The sequence below is a fragment of the Nerophis lumbriciformis genome, linkage group LG12 (genome assembly GCF_033978685.3).
Source record: "Nerophis lumbriciformis linkage group LG12, RoL_Nlum_v2.1, whole genome shotgun sequence".
NCBI lineage: Eukaryota > Metazoa > Chordata > Actinopteri > Syngnathiformes > Syngnathidae > Nerophis > Nerophis lumbriciformis.
The window spans coordinates 44,596,697-44,622,060 of record NC_084559.2 but is presented as its reverse complement, the minus strand read 5'-3'; the positions used below and the strand labels follow the sequence as shown (position 1 = coordinate 44,622,060).

At 40.8% G+C, this 25,364-nt stretch overlaps 1 protein-coding gene across 1 annotated transcript in view; it reads left to right on the top strand.

Annotated features, from left to right (window-relative positions):
* The window catches only part of LOC133622891 (uncharacterized), a 586,815-nt gene that overhangs the window by 98,273 nt on the left and 463,178 nt on the right, over nucleotides 1-25,364 (top strand). The gene's annotated exons all lie outside the window — the stretch shown is intronic.

Below are 25,364 nucleotides of genomic sequence, written 5' to 3'. Positions count from 1 at the left end.
GAAGATTGTTTCGTTACCATGGTAACTGCTGCCTTACAATTGTGTTTAGCTCAAGGGTCTCCAACCAGTAGCTCACCAAAAGCATCAAATAATATTTGCATAAATTCTCAGAATTTGTGTAAGTGTTCAATTCAGGGAATGTTTAATGACACATTAACACAAAATAGCATTTGAGTGGATATCTGTTTCCTAATTAAAGTGCAATTTAAAACAGAACATTCTTTTTTTTTCTCAAAATAACTTTAATAGTAATAATAATAACAAACTAAACTGAAAATAAATGTACACGATGTAGCTAACCACTATTATTTTGTTGTTGAATTTTTTTTAACACAAAATATGAGTAGTGGTGGCAAAATAAAATAAGCTATGAAAATAAATAAAACAAAAAGAGTATTTTTCTGTGATTTACAATTTGTAAAAGTAGGTCCCAGAAGAAAAACGGTTAGTGACCCCGGATTTGCTCATAAGTAGAAGACCTATTATTAGAACTATTTTAAATATACGAATAGTAGTATAATTACAGTTAAGACATTTAAATTCACTCATAAAAGTGTGATAATTATGCTATTCTATGTGAATGTGAGTGTGAATGTTGTCTGTCTATCTGTGTCGGCTGTGCGATGAGGTGGCGACTTGTCCAGGGTGTACCCCGCCTTCCGCCAGAATGCTGCTGAGATAGGCTCCAGCACCCCCCACGACCCCAAAAGGGACAAGCGGTAGAAAATGGATGGATGGATGTTTCTGTTATTAGCAAATAATTATTGCTATCATCTCCATTCTATACTTGTTCTATATAATTGTAGTTTGACAATTATAATGACTTTATAATCAAGGTGTTCTAGCAAGCTACTGTTTAGAACAAGGCTATGTTTTTGATTTTTTGCAAATTTTAAAGTTAAAATTATCTATAAACACAACTAAAAGTCTAAAACCTAACAGTAGTGCATACTATTAAATATATGATTATCAATTTTACACACGTACATCCACTTGGATGATGGATAATGGCTCTAAATACTTTAGCTATGCTATAGTTAAGGTATTTAGTGCCATAATCAATAATTGTATTTCTATAATAATAATAATAACAATCTCTTTTTTAGCTCTGATTATTATTTTAATCTCTAGCCTATCCTTATTCTATATATTTATTTACTCTATTTAACTTGTATTCATCATTTCTAACATGATTTTGTTGTTTGTCAATTTTATCCTTTAATATTTTACTTATTCTTGTGTATTAGGCTTTTATTTTTATATATATTTTTTATTTTATTATGGCTTCAAGCATAATAGAACATGGTTTTATCTACACATCTGTTAAAATATAACAACACTTGTTCTTCTTTTTGTTTGGATACTTTACATTGGTTTTGGCCAACACTACACATTTTGGTATGAATCCAACACCAAGTAGTTACAGAGTTAATTGCCAATACTGATACCTCAAATTATAAAGATCATTACATGATTAAATTTTTTATCACAATTATAATCCAACCAGACCACGGGATGGTAGTGTAACAATATCAATTCATATTTAAATTATTTCCTTATTCCCTTTTTTACATACAATATGTATAATAAAGTTGTTTGTAAACAATAATAAAAATAAAAATAAAAATTCTGATGAAATAATGATTGATCTTCTGTAGTAGCGACAATATACTGATACAATACTTAGTATCGTTACTGTTGATATTTATATCGATCCACCCACCCCTGTTTAGCTCTGAGATGATTTGTCGTATATTGTTCATGCAGCTGTAGCTCAATTTAATGTTGTTCTTGTTGAATACTTTTCTTAGGATGTTGTCTTTGGGAAAGTGTTGTCCTAAGAAAAGTATTCAACAAGAACAACATTAAATTGAGCTACAGCTGCATGAACAATATACGACAAATCATCTCAAACCACAACAAAACAATTGCAAATGAGCCGTCGGCCCTCAGACAGAGCGACTCCAAAACCAACAAAGGATGTAATTGCCGAAAGAAACCTGATTGCCCTCTCAACGGGGGGTGCTTACAAACATCAGTTGTCTACCAATCTAAGGTAATACGCAAGGACATTAACACATCCGACACATATGTAGGATTAACCGAGGGAGAATTCAAAACCAGATGGAACAATCACAAGGCTTCTTTCAGGAACAAAAACTTGCGAAATACCACAGAACTCAGCAAACACATTTGAGACCTCAAAGACAATAATGTTGAATATTCAATAACATGGCAAATTCTTGCATCCAGCACACCTTACAATAGTGGTAATAAAAGATGCAACCTATGCTTGAAAGAGAAACTGTTTATTATTTACCGTCCAGACCTGTCATCCCTCAACAAGCGCAGCGAAATTGTAACAACATGCCGCCATAGACGGAAACACCTCCTAGGTAACACATGAGCCAATCACCACGCCCCTAGGCCAGCCTGTACCCACCCACTCTGTGCCCTATATAAACCATGGTATGCGAATGCTCCCATTAAAATCTCCTGACGATTGAGGGTACCCCCCCTCATGAAACAGGCCTGTAGAGATGAAATAGTCTTGTGATTTTTTTTCCCCACACATACATATATTGCGCTCTACTACGGTATCGAGCACTATTTTTTGGATAACCTTATTAAGACATATATATATATATATATATATATATATATATATATATATATATATATATATATATATATATATAAGAAATACTTGACTTTCAGTGAATTCTAGCTATATATATATATATATATATATATATATATATATATATATATATATATATATATATATATATATATATATATAAATAAAAGAAATACTTGAGGGGACCGGTGCTGCGTTGCCGCCGCTTTGTGCTTCGCTGACCGTTCATTAGTGAGTATATCCGTTCAGCCACCGTGTTCAATGGAGAAGTCTGTTCTACAAAATTTACAGGCAGCATACCTCTTCCCCTTCGAACGGTCCTGGATAAACTGAAATTCTTGTTTCCATTCGTTTTGGAACTTACAAGCGTATTTCTTCACCTTACTCGTCGTCGGCGTCGCCATTGCTGTATCCTCCTCATTCTTCTGCTTCGTCTCCTTGTTGTGTGCGTAGTTGTGCACTCTCTAAAAGCCATAGATGTTATAACGTGATTGGGCAGGCACGCTGTTTATATCGTGGGAAAGCGGACGTGAAAACAGGCTGTCCTCACTCAGGTCCGCATGGAGCTGGAGGGGGCGTGGCCTCCAGCTCCGGCTGAAAATCGGGAAATTTTCGGGAGAATATTTGTCCCGGGAGGTTTTCGGCAGAGGCGCTGAATTTCGGGAGTCTCCCGAAAAATTCGGGAGGGTTGGCAAGTATGGTAATACCAAATTCTGGGCCCCTATACTTCAGCTTCCTGAAGGGCCCCTCACCAACAATATCCAGCACACATAGCGTTAACAGTTTAGGAGCTACAAGCGGTGTGGCCACCGGATTGATATTTTAACTTGTAACTATTGTACAATTGTTGTTAAAGATGATGCATATTTGCAAGTAGTAATGATAATCATAAATTAAAATGCTAATGTATACATTTAAACAATGATTCATTATTTACTATGCCGACGGGGAAATTTGTTTATTTGGGTTTTGCATCACTACACAAGCACTGCAAACTAGTTAAGCGTGTTATTTCATGTACCGTATTTCCGAACCATAGGGCGCACCGGATTGTAAATGCACTTCCGATGAATGTTGTATTTTGGATCTTTTTTCATATATAAGGCGCACCAGATTATAGGGTGCATCTAAAGGCCTTAGTTGCCACATGCGTGGACAGCACCTTTTAGCGCTTATTTAAAAAAAAATTGTGTACACTACTGAATTGGGGTCTTATGCCGACATGGACACTTATACTGCTATCTGGTGGTGTCAGAAGAGTATAACATGCAGTCGAATTTGGAAAAAAAAAGTGTAAAAATAAAAATTACACATGAAGTACATGTTTGTGTACTTATGGACTAAAGTACATCATATCAAAAGATGATTTTTAGTTTTTATTCTAATTAGGTTCCAATAAGCCCAAATACCAAAGAGATATAAAAAAAAAAGCATGTAAACAAACAGCTTGAGCCTTAAGAGGTTAAAGTAATCAAATTATTATTATTATTTAAAAAAAAAAATGAAAACACTTCCTTGTGGTCTACATAATATGTGATGGTGGTTCTTTGGCCAAAATGTTGCATAGATTCAAGCCGCTTTCTGACAGTCGCTTCAGAATGCGCCGTTTTGTGGGCGGTCTTATTTACGTGGCTCACCTTCGGCAGAGTCTTTTCTCCGTCATCTTTGTTGTAGCGGTGTAGCGTGCAAGGACGTGGGTGGAAGAAGTGTCAAAAGATGGAGCTAACTGTTTTAATGACATTCAGACTTTACTTCAATCAATAACGGAGCAGCATCTCCTCATCCGGAAACAGCAACAACACCGGAAATGTGTCCCATGAAAAACCGTCTGACCGGAACTCTCTAATAACTAAAGTTCCTAGGGTGAATAATGTAAACTCCCTAAACCGGTATGTTTTAGCGCTTTCATGGCGAGTTTACTGACAGATATAAGTAAGAACTTTACACTACTTTATATTAGAAATGGCAACAGTAGAGGATGAATGTCCCATAACAACAAGATAGAGAAAAAGAAGAAGCTTATCGACTACAGAGGTACAGACTACAAAGGCGGACTCGCACAATTTTTCAGGATTTATGCAAATCCCAAATACAGATCAGCAGGAGGTAAGAAAAGTTGCTTTGAAACAAAACGCCAGATAATATGTCTTACCTTATACACACACCATAGTAATACTTGTTTGTTGAAGCACAGTACAATCCATCAAGCGGTGCGGCTTCATAGCTTACCAAAGTCGTACTAAAACATTTTGATGGATTTTAGAGTGCCGTGTGTCATGTTTTAAATTTTCAATGGAACATATAAAATGTTTGTGTTGCTTACTTGAGTCATATTGCCATCATATTGCAGGCTACACGTATATATTATGTGTGACTGCCATCTACTGGTCACACTTATCATTACACCATGTACCAAATAAAATTGCTTTGAGGTCATCGGTAAGCAAAACCAGAATTATTCCGTACATTAGGCGCACCGGGTTATAAGGCGCACTGTCGAGTTTTGAGAAGAAAAAAAAAGATTTTAAGTGCGCCTTATAGTCTGGAAAATACAGTATTTTTTAGCGCACTGTCGAGTTTTGAGAAGAAAAAAAAAAGATTTTTAGTGCGCCTTACAGTCTGGAAAATACAGTATTTTTTATTCACATATTGTTTTTACTGTTAAGTAAAATAAATAGGGATAAGTCGATTGATCAGCGATCAGTATCGGATGATTTTCGCGACCCCGAAAGGGACAAGCGGTAGAAAATGGATGGATGGGATGCGATTGTCATTGACGATTAATGCATTTTATGGCCGATCACAAACACAGATCCCCTCTGCCTGACACCGTATTTATTTTTAGTCCAGTCCACCGGCTGAAAAGCAGCCAGCAGTGTGGAGACGCTCCTATGATCGAATAATTATGATCACTTATGAACAAATGATCGGTATCAGAACTGGCATCATAAAACCCTGGTCGAAACATCTCTAAAAATGTTTGATATTTTTCTATGTTCGACTTAGTAAATTTGCTTTATTATTTACTGCGTAAACAAATACAACTTTTTTAGTATAGATGCTTTAAAACTGGCAGGTTGAAAACATTGATATTAATCGTGATCCGATAATGTGAAAAACAGTAACAAATCCGTTGCCTGGGTAGTGTCTAACACTCTCAATTCGATTAAAACACCCTTGTAAATGAAGTTTCATAGCAGAATGTATTTTATATTGGCACTTATGGCCTTGTTTATCATAACTGACATATTTAAATAAATATAAAATATATGGTATATATATATTATGTATATATACTGTATACGTTAGGTCAGGAAAAAACACAGATGCTATTTCATCTCTACAAGTCTACAAACCCCCTGAAGAGCAGTGAAACCTGCGAAACAGGCTTGTAGGGAGGAAATAGCCTCTGTGTTTTTTCCTGACCTAACGTATATTCCGCTCTACTCCGGTATTGAGCACTGTATAAGGAATAAACCACAGAAACCTTGACTATATTGTGTGTATATATATATATATATATATATATATATATATATATGTATGTATATGTATATGTATATGTCTATATATATATATATATGTATATATATATATATATATATATATATATATGTATATGTCTATATATATACATATATATATATATATATATATATATATATATATGTATATATATAGACATATACATATATATATATATATATATATATATATATATATATATATATATACATATATACATATATATATATATATATATATGTATGTATATGTATATATGTATATGTGTATACATATTAAGTTAAAGTACCAATGATTGTCACACACACTAGGTGTGGCGAAATTATTCTCTGCATTTGACCCATCACCCTTGATCACCCTCTGGGAGGTGAGGGGAGCAGTGTGCAGCAGCGTTGGCCGCGCCCGGGAATAATTTTTGGTGATTTAACCCCCAATTCCAACCCTTGATGGTGAGTGCCAAGCAGGGAGTTAATGGGTACCATTCTTATCGTCTTTGGTATGACTCGGCCAGGGTTTGAACTCACAACCTACCAATCTCAGGGCGGACACTCTTACCACTATATGTGTATATATATATATATATAGTCAGTGGATTGCTTTAGTCATATAGGTTCTCAAGACATTCATACATACATACATACATACATATATATATATATATATATATATATATATATATATATATATATATATATATATATATATATATATAAATGTATGTATATATATATATATATATGTATGTATGTATGTATGTATGTATGTATATATATATATATATATATATATATATATATATATGTATGTGTGGGGAAAAAATCACAAGACTATTTCATCTCTACAGGCCTGTTTCATGAGGGGGGTACCCTCAATCGTCAGGAGATTTTAATGGGAGCATTCGCATACCATGGTTTATATAGGGCACAGAGTGGGTGGGTACAGGCTGGCCTAGGGGCGTGGTGATTGGCTCATGTGTTACTACCTAGGAGATGTTTCCGTCTATGGCGGCATGTTGTTACAATTTCGCTGCGCTTGTTGAGGGATGACAGGTCTGGACGGTAGATGATAAACAGTTTCTCTTTCAAGCATAGGTTGCCCCCGTACCAAAAAGCCCTTGACCAAGCAACCCCCCCGTACCAAAAAGCCCTTGATGAAAGCGGATACAATTTCACCCTCACCTATGAACCCACGCCAGGAAACCAGCCAAAAAAGAACAGAAAACGAAACGGCATCATCTGGTACAACCCCCCATACAGCAAAAACGTCTCAACGAACATTGGACACAAATTCCTCAATCTGATTGACAAACACTTTCCCAAAGACAACAACCTAAGAAAAGTATTCAACAAGAACAACATCAAATTGAGCTACAGCTGCATGAACAATATACGACAAATCATCTCAAACCACAACAAAACAATTGCAAATGAGCCGTCGACCCCCAGTCAGAACGACTCCAAAACCAACAAAGCATGTAACTGTCGAAAGAAACCTGATTGCCCACTCAACGGGGGGTGCTTACAAACATCAGTTGTCTACCAATCTAAGGTAATACGCAAGGACATTAACACATCCGACACATATGTAGGATTAACCGAGGGTGAATTCAAAACCAGATGGAACAACCACAAGGCTTCTTTCAGGAACAAAAACCTGTGAAATACCACAGAACTCAGCAAACACATTTGGGACCTCAAAGACAATAATGTTGAATATTCAATAACATGGCAAATTCTTGCATCCAGCACACCTTACAATAGTGGTAATAAAAGATGCAACCTATGCTTGAAAGAGAAACGGTTTATCATCTACCGTCCAGACCTGTCATCCCTCAACAAGCGCAGCGAAATTGTAACAACATGCCGCCATAGACGGAAACACCTCCTAGGTAACACATGAGCCAATCACCACGCCCCTAGGCCAGCCTGTACCCACCCACTCTGTGCCCTATATAAACCATGGTATGCGAATGCTCCCATTAAAATCTCCTGACGATTGAGGGTACCCCCCTCATGAAACAGGCCTGTAGAGATGAAATAGTCTTGTGATTTTTTTCCCCACACATACATATATTGCGCTCTACTACGGTATCGAGCACTATTTTTTGGATAACCTTATTAAGACATATATATATATATATATATATATATATATATATATGTGTGTATGTATGAATGTCTTGAGAACCTATATGACTAAAGCAATCCACTGACTTCCTACGGCAACTTTCACTACTTTTCCTATACAGTAGAGACCTGTCGAAACACTCTTGGGGCAAATGTAATAAAATACTGTACACAGCGTGGTAAAAACAAAGAAAAAGCAACAACAAACTTTGCATGGGGCAGTAAAGGACAGAAGTGAGACAGCGATGTCAGAAAGGCTGACCAGTGGGAGAACACAACGCTTTTTGTGTGCTGCAGCACTGTGACCCGGCCTTGGGCTTTTTTTTTTTTTTGTGCATCCCAGCCTCCTGTAAAATAAGATGGAGGACACACACACACACACACACACACACACACACACACACACACACACACACACACACACGCACACACACACACACACGTGCACACACACGGTAAATCAGAAGAAGCTGGGCTTGTTTAAGAGTCCCGTAGTGCAGTAAAAGTCCCTGACAATAGAGAACCGAGGTAGACTGACCTATCCTGCATGCATCCTTTCAACCTCCTCCTCTGTGCTCAAACCAAGTCACAAATGAGCTCCCTTTATTCTTTCAAAGCTGAACAACGATGCCACGTACTGCACGTGTTTACCAGCAGGGGGCAGTGTTCCTTGCCATGCAAATAGAAAACCCACTGATTGGGCCTAAAATGCATGCACACTTAATTAAAGACCAAACATTCCGTGTTCTCTTGTTTGTTGTAAACTTTGTTCACATACAACTTTTAGCCTATTTACATGATTAGTTTGACGGGAATCGCCCTGCCTTTATTGGCAGGAGCCTGAGAATACACAGAGGCCCCATAACTTCAAATGTTTGCTCCACTTTCCCTCACAAGGTACTCCACTATATGGGTCATATGTTTTGGAAGGTGGAGAATGAGGGGATGTGGGAATTGGCATATCTTTTTTTTTTTTTTTTTTTTGAACATTTTGCCCATTTCCATTCCTGGAGTCACCTCCAAACCCTAATTAAAAAGGGAAAGTCGTCAAATTGGACTTAAAGGACGCAGTTGGCACAAACATTCCCGATGCCACCTTTTTTCCCCAACAGGTAACTCATTCACATGTATTGCAGTGGAATTATGTGTGTGCAATTACACTTGGAAGCTCATGTAGAGCCACTTTATTTAGTAATGACACGCTGCTTTGAATGTAAGTCAACTTACACAATGTTATATAACACTCTGTGTTTAACGCAGGATGTCCTGTGTGTTCTCTCAATTATCCCATTGGTTACATTCCGGACTCCCCTTGGTAGTTGAGTTTATTTATTTTATGAATAATATGAATACTATTTGCATTGAAGGTCTTTATAAGCCACAGGTGTCAAACCCAAGGCCCGGGGGCCAGACCTGGCCCACCACACCAATTTGTGTGGCCCCCGAAAGCGTGGAAATAATGTGTTAATAAAGTACCTTATCTTTTCTTAATAAATGTATTACAAAAATAAATGTACTGCATACAATTGCATATATTTACACTTTAATCATCTCTAATAATTACTCGCTGTAATATAAAGACAATATAACATACATCCATAAACGTGGATGCATATGCAAAAGTGCAATATCTGTATTGTAATCTATTTATATCTGCACCTTATTTCTCTTTTATCCTGCACTACAACAAGCTGATGCAACAACATTTCGTTCTTATCTGTACTGTAAAGTTAAAATTTGAATGACAATAAAAGGAAGTCTACGTCTAAGTCTAAAACAAAATATTATCCATCCATCCATCCATTTTCTACCGTTTATTCCCTTCGGGGTCGCGGGGGGCGCTTATATTATCATATATTTCAAAATAATGTTATTTTTCAAATAAAGATAAATACTTAAATATTTGCTTGACTTATGATTTCAAAGCAAGTAATCCAACAAACTGTACATGTAAAAATTTTACAGTAAAATCCACTTTCAATATAGAGTAATAATACACTATAAAACAACAACCGTAGATTTTACAGTATAAAAAACTTGCATGAATTTTTACGTAAAAAAAAAACAGTTGTACCGTTTTTCCATTCCATTTAATTTAATTCCATGTATTTTTTTATTCATCCATCCATCCATCCATCCATCCATCCATCCATCCATCCATCCATCCATCCATCCATTTTCTACCGCTTGTCCCTTTTGGGGTCGCGGGCGGTGCTGGAGCCTATCTCAGCTGCATTCGGGCGGAAGGCGGAGTACACCCTGGACAAGTCGCCACCTCATCGCAGGGCCAACACAGATAGACAGACAACATTCACACTCACATTCACACACTAGGGCCAATTTAGTGTTGCCAATCAACCTATCCCCAGGTGCATGTCTTTGGAGGTGGGAGGAAGCAGGAGTACCCGGAGGGAACCCACGCAGTCACGGGGAGAACATGCAAACTCCACACAGAAAGATCCCAGGCCGGGATTGAACTCAGGACTACTCAGGACCTTATTTATTTTATATGCTAAAAAAAACAAAAATACCCTGCAAATATTACGGTAAAATTGTGGCGAGTGAGCTGCCAGTTTTATACACACAATCTAAAGCAGGGGTCCCCAAACTCTAATTGACTGAAAGAGATAGATAGATAGATAGATAGATAGATAGATAGATAGATAGATAGATAGATAGATAGTACTTTATTGATTCCTTCAGGAGAGTTCCCTCAGGAAAATTAAAATTCCAGCAGATCGAATTTAAAAAGTAAAAGGTAAATAATGGGGGTATAAATGGAAACAAAATAGAAACATATTACAATAAGAATAAAAATAAAAAGCAACAATGAGAATGAAAATATAACAGTAAAATAAGAATATAAAAAGATAAACTAGGCAGTAGTGACCATGTTATGAAAAAGTATTGCACTGAATCAGAATCAGAATAGTTTTTATTGCCATTGTTTGAGAACGGGTTCACAAACTAGGAATTTTTCTTGGTGCAATCGTGCAACATAAAACACATATAACACAGAATAGTAGGGCTGCAGCTAACGATTATTTTTCTATCGATTAATCTATAGATTATTTTTTTCGATTAATCGGTTAATCTATAGATTATTTTTTTCGATTAATCTATAGATTATTTTTCCTTTTACCGATTATTTTTTTTATTTAAAATGAAGAGGAAAAAATAAATGTAGGCCAGTTCTTTCAAAAGGCATGGCTTTTATTTACAAAAAAAAAAGTATGGCCACTCAGTCAACATTGACAACAACATGACAAAATATTCTGTAACAATGTAAACATTTAAAACTTTTAACATTTAACAAAATTAAAAGTAGCTTATTTGCTTTTTAATGTGCAAATATAAAAGTAAACATCCAGTGCCAATCTTAATATTCTGGAATAGTATAAGCATTTAAAAAGTAAAAGTATTGCTTATTTTGCTTTAAAATGTGCAAAAATAAAGATAAACATCCAATACAAAAAAGTGCAAAACGGAAATATTCTGTAACAGTGTAAACATTTCAACAAAAGTAAAAGTATTGCTTATTTGCTAAAATGTGCAAAAATAAAGCTAAACATCCAATACAAAAAAGTGTACAGTGTAAACATTTCAACAAAAGTAAAAGTATTGCTTATTTTGCTTAATAACACAACAATGATAGTATGATTAAAGTGAAAGTTAATTGTTGGTTTGTACATAGTATATGTAACTGTTAATGTTGTAAAAGGTATTTGCACAACTAATTAACGTTAGCGTTTGTGACACGTCTTGTGCCGTGGGGTTCTTTCAGGACCGACAGACTGAACGCCAGACGGCTTTGCCAGGTTTACAATCTTTTAATTTTACACAAAGTCTTTTCTCTTCCAACTCTTTTCTCTTTCTTTCCTCGCTTTTCAGCTCCTCTTCCTCGCTCGCTCGTCGTCCCGTCTCTTGCGGCGTCGCTCCCGGCGGGCCCCGCCTCGCCGCTCGCTCGCCGCCACCGCCTCTCCACAGCGTTAAAGAGGAGCGCGTCTTTGTAAACACTGAACAGGCACGCCAAACGCGCCTCTCAGAGCAAACGGTGCTTTAGTTTATGAATTTACAACGCAGATACAAATGACACATTCATGTTTTTGTGTAATAATGACAACGTATACGCACGCGGACGATTGACTTGTTGATAGTGATGGCAAGAACGCTGTCGGGGGTTTTCTTTTCAAATGTTCGTTCATAGCCGTTGTGCTGTTATGATAGGCCATTTCCGCTCGACACAGTGTGCATACAACAACATTATTAGGCCGTTTATTGAAATACTCCGACACTTTTGACGACTTTTGGCGTGCTTTTTTCCCCTCGCTCGCATCGTCTGCTTTGCGCTCCGCCATGACAGTAGTGTGACGTAAATATGCGACGCGCCGACGCACAAAAACGGCGTCGACGTATTTACGTAACCGATGACGTCGACTACGTCGACGCGTCGTTTCAGCCTTACAGAATAGGTAATAAAATGAGCTGTAACTGAGCTAACAGATCTTGATATTGTTCGTGTGCCTGGTGACCGAGGGGAAAAAACTGTTCAGGTGGCGGGAGGTGTGGGTCTGGATGGACCGTAGTCTCCTACCTGAGGGGAGATGAGAGAATAGTTTGTGTCCAGGGTGAGAAGAGTCAGCTGTGATCCGAAGAGGTCCTGAAGGGATGGGAGCTTGCAGCCAATCACCTTTTCAGCAGCACGTACGATGCACTGCAGTCGATGCTTATCCTGGACTGTGGCGCCGGTGAACCACACGGTGATGGAGGAGGTGAGGATGGACTCGATGATGGCTGAGTAAAACTGCACAAGCATCTCGGTCGGCACCTTAAGTTTCCTCAGCTGCCGCAGGAAGTACATCCTCTGCTGGGCCTTTTTGATGAGGGAGCTGATGGTCGGCTCCCACTTGAGGTCCTGGGTGATGATGGTCCCCAAGAAACGGAAGGAGTCCACAATGGAGACTGGGGTGGGAGAGTCAATCAGGGTGAGGGGGGATGGTGGGGCTGGGACTTTCCTGAAGTCCATGATCATCTCCACTGTTTTCTGGGCGTTCAGCTCCAGGTTGTTGAGGCTGCACCAGGACGCCAGCCGGTCCACCTCTCTTCTGTAGGCAGACTCGTCGCCATCCGAGATGAGCCCGATGAGGGTAGTGTCGTCCGCAAACTTGAGCAGCTTTACGGACTTGTGACTGGAGGTGCAGCACTTTGTTTTACAGGGAGAAGAGCCAGGGGGAAAGTACACAGCCCTGAGAAGTACCAGTGTTCGTGGTTCGACTGTCCGAGACAATCTTCCCCAGCCGCACGTGCTTTCTTTGGTCTGTCAGGAAGTCATTGATCCAACTGCAGAGGGAGTCGGGCACGGTCAGCTGGTAGAGCTTGTCTTGTAGCAGTCCAGGGAGGATGGTGTTGAAGGCAGAGCTGAAGTCCACAAACAGGATCCTAGCGTAGGTTCCTGGGGAGTCCAGATGCTCCAGGATGAAGTGGAGGGCCAGGTTCACTGCATCATCCACAGACCTGTTGGCTTTGTAGGTGAACTGCAGTGGGTCCAGGAGGGGGGCGGTGATGTCCTTGAGGTGGGGCAGGACCAAGCGCTCAAAGGACTTCATGACCACAGACGTCAGCGCCACCGGCCTGTAGTCATTAAGTCCTGTGATCCGTGCTTTCTTGCGGACAGGGACAATGGTGGAGGTCTTGAAGCAGGACGGCACATGGCATAGCTCCAGAGAGGTGGTAAAAATGTCAGCTGTTCCGCGCAGTGTCTGAGGGTGGAGGGGGAAACACCATCCGGCCCGGGGGCCTTCCGCGTGTTCAGCTTCAAAAACTGCCGGCGTACATCCTCCTCTCGGATGGAGAGGGCCTTTAAAGTCTTGTGATCTTCTTGGAGTCCTGTGATGTCCTTGGCTTTCTTTAAATCCTTTAATGAAGTGCTGGCGTTGGTGGAGAGGGTGATGGTGGGGGGAGCAGAGCTTTGATGAGCTGAAGGCCGTTCATGACGACAGTAATGTATGTTGAGGCCCTGAGCGAGAGTCCAGTCATTCAGGGCCTGCGGGGCTTTGGGCTTATAGTTCGTAAGGGCCCTTAGCTCTCTCCAAACGGCCGCAGAACCATTGGAGTTGAACTGTTCCTGTAGACGGTTAGAGTACACAGATTTAGCTTTCTCCACTTCCCTGTTGAAGTGGTACTTCGCTTCTCTGTAGGTACCCCGGTCCCCGCTTCTCCACGCAGCCTCCTTCTTCTTGCGCAGCTGTCGGAGCTTGGGTGTGAAGCAGGGCTTGTCGTTGTTATAACAAGCACTAGTGCACGTTGGAATGATGCGCGCCTCATTGAACTGAATGTATGAGGTCACAGTGTCCGTATACTCGTCCAGATTGTCCGTGGCCGCTCCAATTGCCTCCCAGTCTGTCGTCTCCAAACATGCGCGCAGCTCCTCCACAGCCTCAGCGGTGAAACACTTAATGGTCTTCATAACAGGTTTAGCCAGTTTCAGTGTCTGTCTGTATGAAGGGATTAAGTTCACCATCACGTGATCTGATAGTCCGAGAGCAGCGCGCGGGACTGCATGATATGCCTTACTTATTGTAGTGTAACAGTGATCCAAAGTGTTCTCCTCTCTGGTCGGGCATTTAATAAACTGCCTATACTTGGGTAATTCCTGGCTCAAATTTCCCTTGTTAAAGTCACCAAGTACAAGAGAGTCCGGGAAAGACCCTTCCACATGTAAGATCTGGCCTGCAAGCGTGCGCTGAGCGTCATGCATGTCCGCGCTGGGCGGTATGTAGGCAGCCACCAGTATGAATGAAACAATCTCGCGCGGTCAGTAAAAGGGCTTACAGTGAATGAAAATATATTCCAGAGCAGGAGAGCAGTGTTGGGATATCACCGTCACGTCTGTACACCAGTTGCTGTTGATGAAGAAGCAGAATCCACCGCCTCTTGTTTTGCCGGAGAGCCCCGCGTCTCGGTCCGCGCGGAGAAGATGAAAGCCCTCCAGTTGAACCTCGCTGTCCGGGACACTCGCGCTCAGCCACGTTTCCGTGAAGCACAAAACACAAGTTGAGGAAAAGTTCTTGTTTATTCTCATCAGCAACGCTAGCTCGTCTATATGGTTGAGAAGTGAGCGGACGTTGGAGAGAAAGATGCCAGGTAAGGGCGTGCGTAATCCTCGTCTGCGAAGACGGACAAGGGCGCCCGCTCTCTTTCCTCTTCGGTGTGGTTTCCCTCTTTTGATCAAAGAATGGACCAAATCCGCAGCTGACGCTAAGATGACCGGTAATAAGTCCGTAGGGCTGATTGATCTGATGTTCAGTAGCTCTTTGCGGGTGTAAGAGCACGCGGACACACAATTTACGCACAAAAACAAACACAACAGAGCGCACGAGAGCACCGAGGCAGCCGTGATCGGCGCCATGATGATCGAAGAGTGATGTGATGACTGTTGTTGTTTTGCATCTCCTGTCATCCTCGTACCCCCCTCCCCCCCAGAGAGGAGTTGTACAGTCTAATGGTGTGTGGGACAAAGGAGTTTTTTAGTCTATTCGTCCTGCACTTGGGATGAAGCAGTCTAGCACTGAACAGGCTCCTCTGGTACTGATAACGGTATGCAGAGGGTGACTGGCATCATCCAGGATGCTCACTAGTTTTTCCACAGTCCTCTTCTATGCCACCGTCACCAGTGAGTCTAGTTTTATTCTGATCGTAGAACCGGCCCGCCTGATCAGTTTCTCCAGTCTGGAGCTGACCTTCTTAGATGTACTGCCCCCCAGCACACTACGATGTACTACAGAACACTAGTAACCACAGACTGGTAGTACATCCACAAGAGTTTTTTTACAGATGTTGAAGGAGCGCAGCCTCCTCAGGAAGTACAGCCTGCTCTGTCCTTTCCTGTACAAGTGGTCCGTGTTAACAGTCCAGTCCAGCTTATTGTCCACCCACACCCCGAGGTACTTGAAGGAGTCCACGATCTGTACCTCGACTCCCTTGATCACAATAGGTTGTAACCTTGGACTCGACCTCCCAAAGTCAATGACCAGCTCCTTGGTCTTTGCTGCGGCGCGAGCGCGATGATGTCACGTTATCGATGGTAAAATGCATTTTTAGACAATATGATTTGCCTGAGACACTAGGAGACACTGAGAGTAACAAGTGGTAGAAAATGGACTAGGAAGGACAGATTTAAAAAAAAAAGTATTTATTTGTTTTGTTTTAACTTAGGACTCTCCGTGGGCGGGATTTTGGACGCCCACGGGCCGTAGTTTGGATACCCTGATCTAAAGGTTTGGTTTTGTACAGCATATGTGAAAAAAGACTTATATACTCATGTTTTATAAATACACATTTATATTCATACTGTATATTATTCACTGTTAAAAGCGGCACTCTGAGGGCAACCATAACTGCGATGTTGCCCTCAATGAAAATGAGTTTAACACGTCTGTTATAAGCTCTCCACACAGCGTTCACACACATTTATAAACACTACCTATATGTTCTTAAAACTCGTCAAACACTCTAAATTTGGCGTGATTTTAACATGAAACTTTGTTTCTGCGTTTCTCGCAGAACGGCAATCTATTTGTGGTGGTGGGGGCGTGGTCGGGGGGTGTGTTAATACAATTAAGAATGTCTAAGACTACCTACACACTCTATCAAAAATTAAATGGTTTGCGGAAAACCTAACGTCTAACCCTTCCCTCAACACAGACGTCATAACATCATCAAAGCTCACCTTGGAGCATTCACACACAGCATCAGTATTTTGCAACAAGGATGAAGTGATGGAACGAATGTAAAAAATACAATAAATCTATCCGTAGTGACATCGGAGAAAGTTGTGTATGAACTTTACTGTTGCATTTCATTGTACGCAACTGTGGTGCGTTCACAGACCCTCGATTACAGTTAGAAACAGAAGCGTCACTAGTTTTTTTTAAGACCGGGGAGATTGAACTCTCAGGAGATGCACTAATAATAATATATTGGTAATAATAGTGATGCCATATCCATTGATGATAAACATACTGCATGTGTATCAGCTAATGTGAAGTGAAGGGATACTTTGTTTGCTGGGTTGCTCATTCTTGTTGCTAGGAGCGCTGATTGTACACACCTGTGTCTGTTTGGTGATTAGGACTACCACCTGCAGCCAATTCCACTCAAGCACCTTTAAATGCCAGTCGGGATAATTTTTTGCTGTTTGCTGAATGCATATGTTTGTGTTTTATTGCTTAATGTTGTGTTTGTTTGCTAACTGGCTGTGTAGCATGTTAGCGGTTCTGCCTTGTATTTTGTCCTGCTAGTCTGCACTGCTCCCACCGTGTTCCCCGTGCGCCTCCCTGCGGCGCGAGACCTTGTGTTCCTGCCTTGTTTTTAGAATTAAAAGACTTATCTTACCTGCTGCCTTCTGCATTTCCGGGATCACGAACAGCATCACCACGCCAAGTTGTGACAAACTTGCCATATTTACAATTTAATGTATTCATCAATTTATCATAGGATTTATAATCCGTTAGTAAGGACGGAATTATTATTTAAATTCATTTTCTGGTCACCTTATATTGACTCTTTGTTTAAAAAAAACCCCAAAAAACAAAGAAAAAAGTTAAAAAAAACCACATTAATTAGGGGGTTTATCGAGATATGTTCTAGATATGTTAATGCCATGTTTAAAAAGTCAAAAATCTAATTAAAGTTTTTACATGTCTTTCAAAAGTCTGGTTTCAATCAAATTCATGCTATAATTATTTTTTAGTGCATGTAAATATCAAGTGTGTGTTTGTTGGGTTTAGAATGGGATGGGGGCCTTTTAGGAGTCTCAGAGTTTCCCCTAGATTGCCAAAATACCTGTGGTAATTAGGAGGCGTCGTTAGGGGCGTGATTACCATGATGTCATTGTATAATTTGCTATGCTAAATTTTAAATTGTTGCTGCTTATTGTACAATGTATTTTCCGGTGTTATCATAGACTGTACTCATGTTTGGAGACTTCTACTTTCCCTCGATGTCCTTGACAAAAAGCATGACGTCACATTTGCTTGGCGCTGCTGCTTCAGTTGGACTTTCTCTGCCACCACCACTGCTCTCTGTTTGCACATTGTTTAGGTTGCTATCCGCGGGTATATCTGGGATATATTATATTATTAAGTATGTCCACGTCGCAGACGTGCTAACTATGCCCCTGACAAACATGTGCGTCTTGTGTACGTTATCACAACATCAGGCATGTGAAATGTCCACGAAGACGCAGAAATCGGTGTATTTGAACATTCATTTTCACGTCAAAATATCCCTTCCACGTTTTTTTGAATGAAATATTTTAGCGTGTAAAGACGGGAGTTGGAGGAGTAGTGTCAAAAGATGGCGGTAATTGTTTTAATGACATTTATACTTTGTTTTTTCCGACCGGAACTTTCTCTCAAAAACAAAAGCTCCGTGGGATAATTACGTAGACCCATAACAATATTGCAGGACATGGTGCCGAAACAAACTCGCTAGTTAGTATAGTTGGCATCATCTAGCTAGCTTACTTGTTTTAATGACATTCACCCTTACTCTTTAGTTTTTTCCGACCGGAACTTTCTCTCAAAAACAAAAGTTCCGTGGGATAATTACGTAGACCCATAACAATATTGCAGGATATGGCGCCGAAACCAACTCGCTAGTTAGTATAGCTAGCATCATCTTGGTAGTTTACTTGTTTTAATGACATTTACATTTTGTTTTTTCCGACCTGAACTTTCTCTCAAAAACAAAAGTTCTGTGGGATAATTACGTAGACCCATAACATTATTGCAGGACATGGCACCGAAACAAACTCGCTAGTTAGCATCATCTAGCTAGCTTATTTGTTTTAAGGAAAGTTACACTTAGTTTTTTCCGACAGGAACTTTCTCTCAAAAACAAAAGTTCCGTGGGATAATTACGTAGACCCATAACAATATTGCAGGACATGGTGCCGAAACAAACTCGCTAGTTAGTATAGTTGGCATCATCTAGCTAGCTTACTTGTTTTAATGACATTCACCCTTACTCTTTAGTTTTTTCCGACCGGAACTTTCTCTCAAAAACAAAAGTTCCGTGGGATAATTACGTAGACCCATAACAATATTGCAGGATATGGCGCCGAAACCAACTCGCTAGTTAGTATAGCTAGCATCATCTTGGTAGTTTACTTGTTTTAATGACATTTACATTTAGTTTTTTCCGACCTGAACTTTCTCTCAAAAACAAAAGTTCTGTGGGATAATTACGTAAACCCATAACATTATTGCAGGACATGGCACCGAAACAAACTCGCTAGTTAGCATAGTTAGCATCATCTAGCTAGCTTATTTGTTTTAATGAAATTTACACTTAGTTTTTTCCGACAGGAACTTTCTCTCAAAAACAAAAGTTCCATGGGATAATTACGTAAACCCATAACATTATTGCAGGACATGGCACCGAAACAAACTCGCTAGTTAGCATAGTTAGCATCATCTAGCTAGCTTATTTGTTTTAATGAAATTTACACTTAGTTTTTTCCGACAGGAACTTTCTCTCAAAAACAAAAGTTCCATGGGATAATTACGTAAACCCATAACATTATTGCAGGACATGGCACCGAAACAAACTCGCTAGTTAGCATAGTTAGCATCATCTAGCTAGCTTATTTGTTTTAATGAAATTTACACTTAGTTTTTTCCGACAGGAACTTTCTCTCAAAAACAAAAGTTCCATGGGATAATTACGTAAACCCATAACATTATTGCAGGACATGGCACCGAAACAAACTCGCTAGTTAGCATAGTTAGCATCATCTAGCTAGCTTATTTGTTTTAATGAAATTTACACTTAGTTTTTTCCGACAGGAACTTTCTCTCAAAAACAAAAGTTCCATGGGATAATTACGTAAACCCATAACATTATTGCAGGACATGGCACCGAAACAAACTCGCTAGTTAGCATAGTTAGCATCATCTAGCTAGCTTATTTGTTTTAATGAAATTTACACTTAGTTTTTTCCGACAGGAACTTTCTCTCAAAAACAAAAGTTCCATGGGATAATTACGTAAACTCATAACAATACTGCAGGACATGGCGCTGAAACAAACTCGCGAGTTAGCATAGTTAGCATTATCTAGCTATCTTACTTGATGTTGCCTGCGTTCGCTTTCCGAGCCACAGCGTTGACGGCTTTCTACTTTACTGCTAATAATATTTGATTGATTACAATCCGAACACTGTTAGTTCCGAACTGGTTGTAGTTGTAGAGTATTTATTAGTAGCCAGCGAGAAGGAATATTTTCCATGTGACGGATTGTAAACAAAGTTCACGACACCGTAAGTATATTATCCAAGGGGGCGTGGCTATAAGATTAAGGGGTTGCCCGATGGAAAACGTTTTTATGAGTTATTTGCGTGCATGTTATGGAATTTTACATTACATTTTCAATGATGATAATGTTATTAAATTATCTACTAAAAAACAAAAAAATGTGGGACATGTGAATGTCAAAAAGACAGCCAAAAGAGGTTGGTAGTTGAAAATAAATCTGAAGGTAAAATATAGTGTAAAAATGCACCCAATTGCAGGATATGTAGTCTTCGTTTTCAAATATTTATTTCGGGGCTTGTGTGGCAGGACTTTGTGCCGATATAAATGTTTCTCTTTTTTTCACATGCCTCAACATCCGGTTTCGCCAGCGCAGTATTCGGGGATCTAAGTCTTTTTTCGGCGGCTATATTTTCCGTGCATCACCGGTCAATAGTGCACAAATAATAGGCTATAGATATATATATACAGTATATATACAGTATATATATATATATATATATATATATATATATATATATATAGCAACCCCCCCGTACCAAAAAGCCCTTGATGAAAGCGGATACAATTTCACCCTCACCTATGAACCCACGCCAGGAAACCAGCCAAAAAAGAACAGAAAACGAAACGGCATCATCTGGTACAACCCCCCATACAGCAAAAACGTCTCAACGAACATTGGACACAAATTCCTCAACCTGATTGACAAACACTTTCCCAAAGACAACAACCTAAGAAAAGTATTCAACAAGAACAACATCAAATTGAGCTACAGCTGCATGAACAATATACGACAAATCATCTCAAACCACAACAAAACAATTGCAAATGAGCCGTCGACCCCCAGTCAGAACGACTCCAAAACCAACAAAGCATGTAACTGTCGAAAGAAACCTGATTGCCCCCTCAACGGGGGATGCTTACAAACATCAGTTGTCTACCAATCTAAGGTAATACGCAAGGACATTAACACATCCGACACATATGTAGGATTAACCGAGGGTGAATTCAAAACCAGATGGAACAACCACAAGGCTTCTTTCAGGAACAAAAACCTGCGAAATACCACAGAACTCAGCAAACACATTTGGGACCTCAAAGACAATAATGTTGAATATTCAATAACATGGCAAATTCTTGCATCCAGCACACCTTACAATAGTGGTAATAAAAGATGCAACCTGTGCTTGAAAGAGAAACTGTTTATTATCTACCGTCCAGACCTGTCATCCCTCAACAAGCGCAGCGAAATTGTAACAACATGCCGCCATAGACGGAAACACCTCCTAGGTAACACATGAACCAATCACCACGCCCCTAGGCCAGCCTGTACCCACCCACTCTGTGCCCTATATAAACCATGGTTTGCGAATGCTCCCATTAAAATCTCCTGACGATTGAGGGTACCCCCCTCATGAAACAGGCCTGTAGAGATGAAATAGTCTTGTGATTTTTTTTCCCCACACATACATATATATATATATATATATATATATATATATATGTATATATACAGTATATATATATATATATATATTCATTCATACTGTAACACCCTGCTGGTGGTTGTGTTTTATGTTTGGGTGGTTTTGATTTGATGTAAATTTTTCCCATGATCGTGAACACACCGTCCGTGCCTGAGAGCGGATTGGTGGAGAATGAAGAAGTGTTGTTGTGTGTCTGGGGAGGCACGGAGACAAGAGTGTTTACAGGGGAGGAATTGGGCCAAGATTGGCAATACAAGTTAAAAACAGCATCACACTTTTTGACTTTTGCTCGAGGCTACACTACATTCTATTACTTTCATTTGTTTTCACATAGAAAAACGCATTATTTTCAAGGTGTGGCGGCTATGATTTTGCTATGGCGACGCACCACCATCAGTTACATTAAAGGGAAACCCTGAATCTTGTGTACGGAGACCCAGAATTTGGTGCTACCCCATGAATATTGCACTTAAGATTAATTACTGTTGTCTTGGCAGTTAAGCTTAGGTTTGTGTTGAATCATAATACTTCCTTAATATTTCTTGTTCAGGTTAAACAGTTCCCCACTAATTAAAGTGCATTACTTTTTGTATGACAATGGAATTCCCATGAGCTCTATTATGAAGGGCAAAGATGTGGAGAAATCCAACCCTAAAGAAAAAGCAAGGCCAGCAACACTCGTGTCCTTCTGATTATTTTAATACAAACTGTGCAGGCGCTACCAAACACGGACCGGTTTTGACAATATCTTCGTCAGTGCGCAATTTTCAACAGGAAGTGATGCACTTAGATAGTCACAGTTGTGGTCAATCAACTGACATAATAAATCAAGAACAACTTAAAAAATGAAAGTGCACAAATAATAGACAAAATGGAAAATTGCACAAAATAAATCAAAGACTCAAGAGAACTGGGTCCAGAGCCCTTGCTGTGCGTCAAAGTGAGTCCGACTATATCTAGCCGGAACTTCTCCACCTCTCGCACCAGCTCTGGCTCCTCCCCCCCCCAGCGAGGTGACGTTCCACGTCCCAAGAGCTAGCTTATGTAGCCAAGGATCGGACCGCCAAGTGCCCTGCCTTCGGCTGCCGCCCAGCTCACGTTGCACCCAACCTTTAAAGTTAAAGTACCCATGATTGTCACACACACACTAGGTGTGGTGGAATTATTCTCTGCATTTGACCCATCACCCTTGATCACCCCCTGGGAGGTGAGGGGAGCAGTGAGCAGCAGCGGTGCCCGCGGCCGGGAATCGTTTTTGGTGATTTAACCCACAATTCCAACCCTTAATGCTGAGTGCCAAGCAGGGAGGTAATGGGTCCCATTTTTATAGTCTTTGGTATGACTCGAACTCACAACTTACCGATCTTTATGGCCCCTCCTATGAGCGGTGAGCCCATTGGAGGGGGGACCCATGTTGCTTCTTCGGGCCCACGTTGCCTCTTCGGGCTGTGCCTGGTGCTCGCCATCGTGCCCCACCTTCGGGCCTGGCTCCAGAGGGGGGCCCTGGTGACCCGTGTCCGTGCGAGGGAAATCTAGGTCCTCGATTGTTACTTTCTATAAAGGTATTCGAGCTGCTCTCCATGGTTCTCGCCCGGAAATGGGTGGAGTGCCATCTCCGAGTCGGGGAAGAGATCTTGCCCCGTGTGGAGGAGTTCAAGTACCTTGGAGTCTTGTTCACAAGTGAGTGAAGAGTGGATCGTGCGATCGACAGGCGGATCGGTGCGGCGTCTTCAGTAATGCGGACACTGTATCGATCCGTTGTGGTGAAGAAGGAACTGAGCCGGAAGGCAAAGCTCTCAATTTACCGGTCGATCTACGTTCCCATCCTCACCTATGGTCATGAGCTTTGGGTTATGACCAAAAGGACAAGATCACGGGTACAAGCGGCCGAAATGAATTTCCTCCGCGGGGTTGCGGGGCTCTCCCTTAGAGATGGGGTGAGAAGCTCTGTCATCCGGGAGGAGCTCAATCATCCACATCGAGAGGAGCCAGATGAGGTGGTTCGGGCATCTGGTCAGGATGCCACCCGAACGCCTCCCTAGGGAGGTGTTTAGGGCACGTCCGACCGGTCGGAGGCCACGGGGAAGACCCAGGACACGTTGGGAAGACTATGTCTCCCGGAAGGCCTGGGAACGCCTCGGGATCCCCCGGGAGGAGCTGGGCCAACTTGCTGAGGAGAGAGAAGTCTGGGCTTCTCTGCCCCCGCGACCTGACCTCAGATAAGCGGAAGAAAATGGATGAATGGAAATCAAAGACTCAGTACAGTATCATAGGAAATTAAATAAAGCAATAAAAAATATATATATAATAATAATAATAATAAAACATGTGTGGACAATCATTATAATAAACCAGGCTAATCATCGCCATGTTTATTCTTGTTAAATTGTAGTAAGTGCGTCTGCATGCGGCCCCTTTCACTCTCTGTGTTTGCGACTGTGCACTCGAGCGCCTTCTGTATGCATGGGGGTGACAAGCGAGTGTGCGATGTCAGCCGAGGTGAGCGACTCCGGAATGCAGAGAGCGGCAGAGCGGCACTCGGCGTGACATCGGTCCTAGAGACGAGGGTTAAGCAGGGAATAGGGGAATAGTCCTGAGGTAATAGCGTGGGGGGGCGGAAGGGTTGATGAAGGGTGCAGCAAAGGTGATGCGGTGTTTTACAAACACGATGCCCTGATATGCTTTGTTGGCTCATTTGATACGAGCATGTGAGTGAAGGAGTGTGCCCTCAGGGGAAATTTAATAGCAGTCTACCGCTTTTGGAAGTAAAAATAGGGTAAACACACAAGGTACTGGGAATGGAATAATTTCACAATGTAAGTGCTTGCCATTCATTGGCAGCCATTATTTCAGTTATCATTCAGACTGCGGCTAAAAAGGGAACCCTCTGTGTACACATTGTGCAGGGGCTCGAGGGTCTCCCCGCAGTTTCATTCTTCTCTGAGCATCTGATATTTAGCCGCATTATACTCTCCTTTTTTCGCAAGTCGAGACAAGAACCAAAGCCCGATGCCACCTCTTAAAGGGGCAACTTATTCCCAGGTGCGAAAGCAGACAAGAAGAGCTCTGAACTTCACATTTAACGCTCGGGGGCCTAATGGCATCTAGGAAAGGGTAGCAGGCGAAACACTTGACCTTCCATTAATTGTCTCCTATGCATAACCACTTGTTAATTAGTGGAAGAGCCAAAATGGCTTCCGAAGCTAGTTTGTAAAAGGTCAGTCGCCACTGGGTAATGAACAGTCTCCGAGGCTCTCAAGTTTGATAGTGTG